The sequence below is a fragment of the Pelophylax lessonae genome, assembly GCF_965119305.1.
Source record: "Pelophylax lessonae genome assembly, chromosome: 4".
Taxonomy (NCBI): domain Eukaryota; kingdom Metazoa; phylum Chordata; class Amphibia; order Anura; family Ranidae; genus Pelophylax; species Pelophylax lessonae.
This window is the reverse complement of record NC_138771.1, coordinates 347,834,262-347,844,202: the sequence shown is the minus strand read 5'-3', so window position 1 is coordinate 347,844,202 and position 9,941 is coordinate 347,834,262. Positions and strand designations below refer to the sequence as shown.

General features: G+C 41.5%; 1 pseudogene across 1 annotated transcript; it reads right to left on the bottom strand.

Annotated features, from left to right (window-relative positions):
• Nucleotides 1-3,002: 3,002 nt before the first annotated feature.
• On the bottom strand, nt 3,003-4,048 carry LOC309552651 (annotated as a pseudogene). The gene has a single exon. The product of its transcript is annotated as an uncharacterized misc_RNA (transcript).
• Between the last annotated feature and the right edge of the window lie 5,893 nt (nt 4,049-9,941).

The following is a 9,941-nucleotide window of genomic DNA, read 5'->3' as shown; positions in this document are numbered from 1 at the left end:
CTCCCCCGCCGATCGCCGAGTGACCGGCGGACATCGGGTCCGCTGGTCACACGCGCGGGGGGGTCCGTGACCACGCGGGAGCGGGAGCGCGCCTCCGGGGGCGCGCGCTCGCTCCCTAGACCCTCACAAGCTAGTGACGTAGCCCTACGTCACTTTGCCTGTGAGGGGCTGACTGCCGACGTAGATCGGCGTTAGGCAGTCGGCAAGTGGTTAATAATTTAGGGTTTTTTAATAATGTGGCGCTGTACTTGAACACAATTCCATATATCATAAAGAGTCATATCAAACTTGATAAGAACTCCATACTGGTCAACACCTTTGATCTCCAAGCATCCCTCTCTCTGGAAGATGTTGTAGCAGATTTCCACAGCTTAGTTATGGTAAGTCTTACTGCTATTAAAATATTGGCTACTATAATTCTGTAGTTTAGAGGATATGAGTTTAAATTAATTCCTAATACTGCAAACGCTGGGGTAAGAGATATTAGGTTCCCGTGAGGGACGAAATAAAGGCAGATATCGAATTCCAAAAGCTGTAAAAAGCTTTACAGCTCCAAAGTGTATGGTATAGTGTACCGATTTCATTATTACATCTCCAGAAAGTGAAGATGAGGATGGGAATATTTTTGATAGTTTAGTTTCTTAGAGTTTTCCCAGTGTTTAATACAAGAGGTTGCAGAGCTATTGATCATAATGGCTTTTCGCCAGGTGTCCCAAGAAAAGATTTGAGATAGATCTTTTTCCCATTTAATCATATTAATGCTCTTCACGTTGTTGGGGAATGAGTGTTGTCGTATAGAAAAAGGATGATGAATGAATGTTGTCATTAAGTAAGGGATGAGGATGAGTGATAATTCTTATTATAATTATTGTTGTTGAGGCAAGAGTAACTCCTCTATCCAAAAAGTTAATTATTCCTGCAGAAACTCGGTTCATCCAGAGAGATGCATTTATTGAGTCCCAGCCTAGAACAAAGTCCACAAGATACTTTGAACAGATGAAAAAATCCAGTAGAGTATTTGCAAATAATACAATGAGTCCCATTTGTCATTCATGTCAAAGCATAAAGATACTACAATCCAGCATTATCTATAATATGCACCTAGGTAGCTTCCATGCATGCAATAATGTGTGTTATAATCTAGACATGTACTTTCATCTTGATGAAGAATTAATGCGTTTTTAACAGCTAAAACTTCACCTAAAATACTAGTGTCTGAAACTGGAGGGGTTCCTGATTGGTTGACCAAACACTTTTGATCTTAACATGAAAAGACCCTACTTGTAATTACTGATACTAATAGCATTTAAGGTCTCTAAAATGTTTACTAGGCCAACACAACATATCACCATTTCTCATAGCCCCCACTTAGATCGGTTCTTCCCAGATCTGATCCACATACCGAACTGAAAACATATAGTATATAATCGACTAAAAGGGTTACAATGTGATTTGGGCTATTGAATGTTTCGCAATGCCTCATTTAAAATATAGAATTGAAAACTGGTTATATCTCTACTCACCAGTCTCTAAAATATCTCCATAAAACCGTTATTGGATAATATAACTTAGGAATGTTTTAGATTGGGACCAAAAGAGTCCGAGATTATATCTGCCCCTTGCCTAATTTCAGAATAGCGTGTGCACACACAGGAATCATAGCCGACACATTTGTCAGAGTAGTTCATTTCTGTTTTAATTGTTCCTCTTTTTAAGCATTATAAAGCATCAAGAAATCCATTCCAGGAAATATTCATACATAATACGTATAAGCTAGCGATTGGAGTATCTGTGTATCTATGTGTCTTGGATTTTCTTCCAGGATATGACAGCCTTCTATTTTGAGTGGAATCTCTCTCTGGAGGCACCATCTTGCTTCCACGAAGGGAGGGGTGATCTTGCAGTCATTTTTGAGTAAGTAAGGAAATGCAGCGGTAACATATATATACACATAAAGTATGCATCATAAACTGAGATAGGCATTTCACTATAACCATTATTAACCGTTGATTACATCCATTACAGATTCCCCCCTTGAAATGTCCATTTGAGTTTGTCCCTATTGATCCTGGCTCATCTGTCCTCATGTGCCTCGGAACTCTTTTGATGCCGCACTTTAGACGGGTGATTACTAATTAATCACTCCCATTGCCAGGGTCTTTGCACATGGGAAGTCAGATGCTCTCCCTATGGCCCTATGGGTCATAGTGTGGGGTGGCAAGTGTCTGCAATGGGGTACATCGTGTCTGCAATGGGGTACATCGTCTTCATCACATCCCATATCCTGATTCAAGAATGTGGGGGTGGTTTGGTCTATTGCCTTTTCCATAAACTTCCTCAAACAAGGGAGTACACAACAGACCACTAAAGCAAGGAGTATTAGGATGATCAACACAGTCACTCCTATCTGTGCCAGGACTTTCTGCCACCCACTCATCCAGTTAAAGTATTGATCCCATGGATCTGTGACCCTTGAATTTTTCTTTAGTTCAAATGATAGGTTCTCTAATTTCTTAAGCGCTAATGTGACCTTACCATTTGGATCGGTGTTGTCTGGGACATAGCTACAACAGGTCCCCCTTTCACTGCTAACATCATATCCAGAGTCATCCGGTTCTGGAAGGTCATTTGGAAAGTGGCTTCTAATTGTTCAGCTATCCCTTGGAATGCATCTTTGGTGTAGTTAACAAACCTTTGTTGGGTATAATATATATAGTTTATCCAGTACACATTCTAATTAACAGTTATTATGGGGATTAGAGATTCAGAACTGGCCTTGACCTGGTCTCGGGCCTTATATTCATTGGGGACCCCCCTTGGGACTCCAATAGTATCTATGTACACATGAGGATCAAAGCTTCCAGGGAGAACGTCCCGTTTCATCCTCTTACCCGGAGTCGGGTTGGTGTGTGTGCCATGAATACTTTCTGTCAGAATGTGCAAAGGCATGATGGCCTTCGCAAGGGCACGCTCTCCTCTCCATTCCCCCTCTAACCTGGTTCTTACGTGCATGTCTCCACACACCCGGTACACATCTCCTAGGGATTGGCTTTAGTTTTGTACCTTATTAGCCGAAATGCAACTGTAAGAGGCACAGTAACCTTTTGGAAAATTACATAAGTTCCTACCTTTCCCTGCATAATTGGCATGACAGGTGTAATTTCCAAGGTATATTGTAATAGTTTCTTTAGATCTTGGGACCCTGGTATTGATAGGATATCCCACCTTCCATTTCTCACAAGCTGAGTAATTAGTGGACGTGTTGGTGAAGAGGCTTTGGAAACACTCTTCTGCTTTTTCAGGTATGTTCAGCGGGACTGTACGTAAATGCGGTCTGGCACTGCCACAGACATAACAGTTGGTACTATTGTGCTTATTAGCACTATATCTCATCTACTCTAACCAGAAGTTGATCTCCGAAAAACCTGTCTCTGCTGCCATTGTATCTTCAAAGCTAGGATCTGCTATTGCAATCATGTCTCCCAAAGTCTGTACATGAGGTTTTAAAGGATTCGATGGGAGCCGTCTTTTGACTGGCTGCCAATCATTGTTGTCATACATATCTTCTAATCGGAAAGACCCTCTATGACCCTTGTAACCTCCTCCAAACCACCATCCCAGCACATACTTACCCCGATCAGAGGGACTCGGATTCCGTATGTTTAGAATAAGTGTCATACTGGGCCCTGGCTTATGGAGGGTGAGACGGGTCAACAAGGACTCTCCTAGGCTATCCTTACTATCATAGGCGTTGGGGTTGATATCCCCAGGGTGTCCCTGTGTTCCAAGCTGCTGCTCCCCAATAGTCACAATTCTTTCCCCATGAACCCTTGGTGACACAGATATACCCTTCCCCATGTCATATCTCATGCCATTCTCATCTGCTACTACGTTCGGGACATGGGAGTACCTTACACGCATGGAAGTCAAATGTGGCTACATGGGTATCAGAGGAGTTATACCAGAAAGTGACCTCTCCATTTTTCTCAGTAATGGCTGCATGTTGTGCTCTTGTTGTACCCAACAGTAAGAGGATATATAAGATCATGATCTGTCCTTGTTCACTTCCTCAGGTACAGGGACTTTCTTACAGTGGGAGGCGTGTATCCAGGTGTTCTTCCCAGCCACTTTCACTGATGTGGCAGTTATTAGGAGAACTTGGAAGGGACCATCATATCTGGGTTCAAGGGGGGGTTTTCGTACGAATCTCTTTATCAACACCCAGTCATCGGGAACCAGCTTGTGTGTTCCTGTATCTAGTTAAGAATCTGGAACGGAAGAAAACATTTTTGCATGGATACGGGTTAATTCACAAGATAAGGCAGTTACATAATCAATCAATACATCAAATTGAAGTTGTAACTGTTGTGGAAAGTAACACCCTAGTCTAGGGGCTGTGCCAAACAGTATCTCATAGGGTGAAAGACCATTAAAAATGCTGTCTGGGAGTGGCCATCTTAGACGTGGGCATCTGAAGCTGCAGTGTAATCTGCTGTGTCCTTCTTCCTGATTCCAGGGAGTGTTCTGGGAGTTCTTCCTGATTCCAGCCTCCTGGGAGTGATGACAAACAGCTCCCAGGATGCAATGCAAAGGCGGAAGTGATGTCGGTGGCCGGGGCCACAGAGGGGGGAGAAGGAGGAAGTACAATCAAAAATGCCCTGAAAATAAGGTAAGGGACCTCAGAAAAAAATTGAAAATGCCCAATTGTTGATCAGCATAGCGAGCACTCCAGGAATCACTAAAGTTGCAAAATAGGCTGGAACTCCGCTTTAAGCTTTGTGCAATAAAATTTATTTTTTACAATTTTGTTTGTTCTGTGGTGCCATAGCACATATTGAGGCCCTGAAAAATCCCTTGCTGTAAAAATGTCTTAGTTAGTTATACTATTGGATGTGGGCGAATGGTGACACAGAACCAATACCCTAATATTTTTCTTTTGAGCTGGTAGGAGGTACTGTTCCCCATTTCACAAGTGTTTGATGGCCTAAGCGATGGGCACCCCAGCTGAAATGACTGACATCTGTCCGCAGTGTTACTTGACAGGCGGCTGAAGTGGAACAGTAGACAAATCGCAGGACATTGTCCAGCATTTTAAAGAGTGGGCAATTGGCTATTGGCTCTGCAATTCTCTCGATCAAGGATTGATGTATGATGATCACATTGGTTAAGGAAATTGAATTCAAATGTTCTTGTGCTATACCTGACCCAAGGTACCAACAGGATAGTGGACAACAAAAGACCCAGGAACTGCATGCAACCTTTCACTGAAAAAGTAGACTGTCTCATTACTATTCTTGAAAATCTTTAAATCTCAGGTACCGAAAGGCCTATACTTACATGGTTCCATGTATAAACAAATAGCTTCTCAAGCACACATCCCTACATCCTTCATGCACATCCAACTACACCACTATCATTTTAAATACCCGAATACAAAGTATGCACTGCAGACAGGTACTTGGGAATACTTGACTAAGCATTACCAGAAACCCAAAGGTCTTTCGTGGTTCTATCATGAGTTACAACGCACCCATAAGCCCACTAAAATGTCAACTATGCTTAATTGGGAAAGGGACCTTAAAGCTACATATACCCTACGGCAGTGGTCCTCAACTCCGGTCCTCTGGGCCCACTAACAGGCCAGATTTGCAAGATAACTAAATTACATCACTGGTGATCTCATTTGCTGCTCAGTGATTGCAGTATTCTCGACTGCATCTCCCCAAGGTAATACTTAAAATCTGGCCTGTTAGTTTGCCCCCGAGGAAAGGAGTTGTGGACCACTGCCATTCGGGACTGGCACAAAGCTATATACTCACATCATAAATACACACAAATCCCTGTACAAATCACTGGGACTTAGCTTTGAAACTTCTCCATAGAAGCTATCTTACCTCTACCAAACTCTCAAGGATCTTCAAAGACATTAGAGATCTATGTTGGAGGCAATGTGGCCTACAGGGCATGTTATTTCATTTAATTTGGGCATGCAAATGTTTGAAAAGCTTTTGAAGATCACTTTTTAAATTGATGGCATCTGTCACTGGGATGATACTCTCTCCTAGTCCTGAATTGGCACTTCTAAATATGGGCATAGGCAGAATTATCTCGCAATTCCGCTGTGTGGTTACTCACATGCTTACGGCGGCCCGACTTACTATTACAGCGGCCTGGAGGACTAATAAAGCTCCCAATGTACTTATATGAAAAGTGCTTTGCTTACTCTCAAAACGCTCATTCCCAGTTTAGAAATAATTGGATGATGTGGTCTAAGTTTTTTCTGGAAAAATATCCTTGAGATCTGAAACTTTAGATAGTAATATGTTTAATGATGACTATAAATATGACATTGGTGGTTAAGTGATGACTATTCCATTGATAGTCTCTTTCTTTTATAATTTGCTGTTCTCGTTCTTTTTTCTCCTTTTTCCCTTTCTTTTTTCCTTTTTCTTCCTTTTTCTTCCTTTTTCTTCTCTTATTCCTGCCTATGATGTTGCATTTCCATCTCAGAATATGGACTACAGAATAAAAATACTCTTGGTGTAATACATGTATTGGTGTGGTGCCCCTGACCATTAGACACAATATGTTCCCATTGGGGGTGTCTGGGTCAGTGGTACCGCAACTACCCTAAGGTAGCATGGTAAAATGAGGCTTACGTCCTTATGATACACTTACTTCAGCAGCTTTCTATGTTGAGGCACCTACTTTAAGTGAATATGTATATCCCTTGGTTGTATTATGGACAGTTTTTTGTATTTCTCATGTGGGTTTTAAATTTTTTTAAAATTCTAATAAAAACTATTGAAAATAAAATCTCTGAAATCTTCCTGTGAGGGAAAAAGATGTGACTTGGCTAGTATCAAACCTTTTCCCTAAATACTCTAAAGTCTTCCTAAAAGACTTAGGTCAGACCAAGCTGACTCTTTCTCATATTGATGATCCAACCAAACCTCTCCAGTGTCATACAGACTAGAGCTACATGGTTTGCAGTAGTCATGTGATAGGGCAGGGGGCCACCGCAACCAGGTTGACTAGTAGCAAAAAGAAAAAGGAGGGACCAGAGAGAGACAGTTCCTTAAAAGAGGTTGCATGAAGGGATGCTCACAACTGCTGTATTCAAAAATGATTAAACTTTATTGAAAAATAGGGCATAACATTACATGTAAAAAAAGCCCCCAAAATATGGGGGGTCATAATTCACATGGACGGATCAAGTGCAGTGAAAGAACATGTGTGACAGCATAAAATTATACCTTATCAGTCAGCAGCAGCCTTTTTTGGATTAATTTTCACGTTTTGATTAATTTACACTACTGGTTGAGATAAGATCCATAAGCGCTCGAACCCCCCCCCCCCCTTTTCTTTCATTTACTGGTATGTTGGGTCCACAAACACATGCAAATACGTGTCTCCTAAATCATATTTATGAAAATATAAAGTCAGCAGTTACAAAAACTGTAGCTGCTGACTTTTTATCATGGGATACTCACCTGTCCCAGGATCCAGCACTGTGCTCACCTGGGTTGTTTTCTTGCTTGCAACTTTACAGCCTGCTGCCTACTGCGACATCTCCCTCTAACGTGTCCCAGAAGACTGCGGTGAAGTAAGGGGGTGGAAAACTTCCACTAGGATTGCCTAGGCAATCCGTGCACAAGTGGAAGTGGGTACCTGCTTCCCCCCCAAAACAAATGTGACAAATGTTAAAAAGGGGCAGGGGAAGAGGATTTAAGGTGGAACTTCCCCTTTTGTGTGAAGTTCCACTTTAAATGTCTTACCTGCAGCCCAATGACTTAACCACAAGGCTCCACGAGCTGTGACAGAAGATGTGACAAAGTCAAGCTGTCATTCTGACCTGGTCAACATCTGCTTCCGCAGTGAAATCTTCCCCAGTTTTTAGTAACTGTATGCATGTGCATTTCTCCCAACCACTCCAATAACCAGACTCCACATTAGCTAGCCATACTCTGACACCTGTGGCAACAAAGGTCGGTGCCACTGCTGGCCTGCAAGAAGTGCCTAAAGAAGAATATTTTAAGATCTGTATCTATTTTCCTATTCATCGGATCCCTAAAGGAAACTGAATCTTACAGAGGAAGGGCGATGTGTTGTGCTAACATCTGTAGTGAGACATCTACCTTGGAAACAACGTTTCAAATTTCAGCATCCTTAGTTTGCATAAGATATAGCTTTGCCTCTCGATTTGTGCACCTTTTACTTATCTGGTCTCAGCCACTCATCTACAATTGTTTGCCTGATTTCAAAATAAGAGAAAATAAACAACAATATTTCTTAAGCCTAAAAAATATTGCTTTTTAGGAGGAGAGGCCTCATCCACCCATCCACGCATTTCATGGGTTCTTGACCACATCTATTAAGCTTGGCAATAAGAATAACTTAGACACTAAGAAGAAGAAGGAGTGAGTCTCCAGGTCTGATTTAGAATTAGAAGACTGATAATCAGCACTAAACTCTGAGCCAAAAGTGATAGAGATGAACACCCCAAAGAAGATAGTGCTTTTTGTTTTCTTTCAGACCGACCCTTTTTGGATAATTCTTGGATTTGCTCCTGGAATTCCTCCTTAATAAAACATTTCTCAAAGCATCTACTGCTTTGTCACAAGCTGCCTCTTTAAAGCAGGAAGCACATACTACTTTGTGTGGAAGCACAGCGTAAGCCCAACAGGCATTTTCTTGAAGGCGTTATGTGGAGAAAACCTGCTTAAAGAAGAGGGAGATTTCTTTGGTAATGCAAAGATTAACTTTCCATGAACATTTCTGTTGCCAAGACTTGAGGAAACTGCAATGGGCAGCAGGAGACAATTATCCAGAAGAAAACCTTGACAGACTTTTAGTCTATCAAGAAAATAAAAAAGTAAGAAAATGAACCAGGGGAAGCAGACCCCCACTTCCCAAACTGCTTCACATACTGAGAAGAAGCAGGGAAGTGCAAGGCATAGCAAGTGACAGACAGAGGAGACGGGGCACCCAATTGAGCAGCAGCAGAAAAACATCGGACAACCACTAGCTAGGCCAACCATTCATCTGCTCTTTGCTGTGTTTCCACAATGCCAGAACACTGAAGGGAACACCCTCATGTGACCAACCAAGGGCCACTAAATCAGACACCCACCTCCTCCACAGCAAGCAGCACCATGATGGAGAGATGAACTACAGATCTCAGCAGACCACAGACCAGAGAGAAGAAAAACGAGAAGAAAAAACATTTCCAAGTGACAGCTCTCCATTAATTTATACTGTATAAAGGTAATTAACATCACTTGACATACTCTACAGCTTCTGAGACAGAAATACACTACTTTATAGCACAAGCGCTAATTACCAAAACACCACAGATACTCACAGGCTAAACCTGGGAAGGAAAGAATGGTATCCAAAGGCTCAGAAAAATCTGCAGAAAAAAAAAGTGTCAGTGAGCTTATTCACTATTTTATAGGCTATTTAAAGGTGGACTCAGAGGGGTGAGGTGAGCAGAGTTGACCCACAATAGGTTATAACGAGGAGGCACAGGATATATATATATATATATATATATATATATATATATATATATATACATACACAGTATCTCAGAAAAGTGAATACACCCCTAGCATTTTTTTTATTTATTTTCATTATTTTGTAAATATTTATAAAATCTTTTCATGTGACAACACTAAAAAAATGACACTTTGCTATAATGTAAAGTAGTGAATGTACAGCTTGAAGAACAGTGTAAATTTGCTGTCCCCTCAAAATGATAGAACACACAGCCATTAATGTCTAAACCGCTGGCAACAAAAGTAAATATACCCCCTAAGTGAAAATGTCCAAATTGGGCCAAAAGTGTCAATATTTTGTGTGGCCACCATTATTTTCCAGCACTTCCTTAACCCTCTTGGGAATGCAGTTCATCAGAGCTTCACAGGTTGCCACTGGAG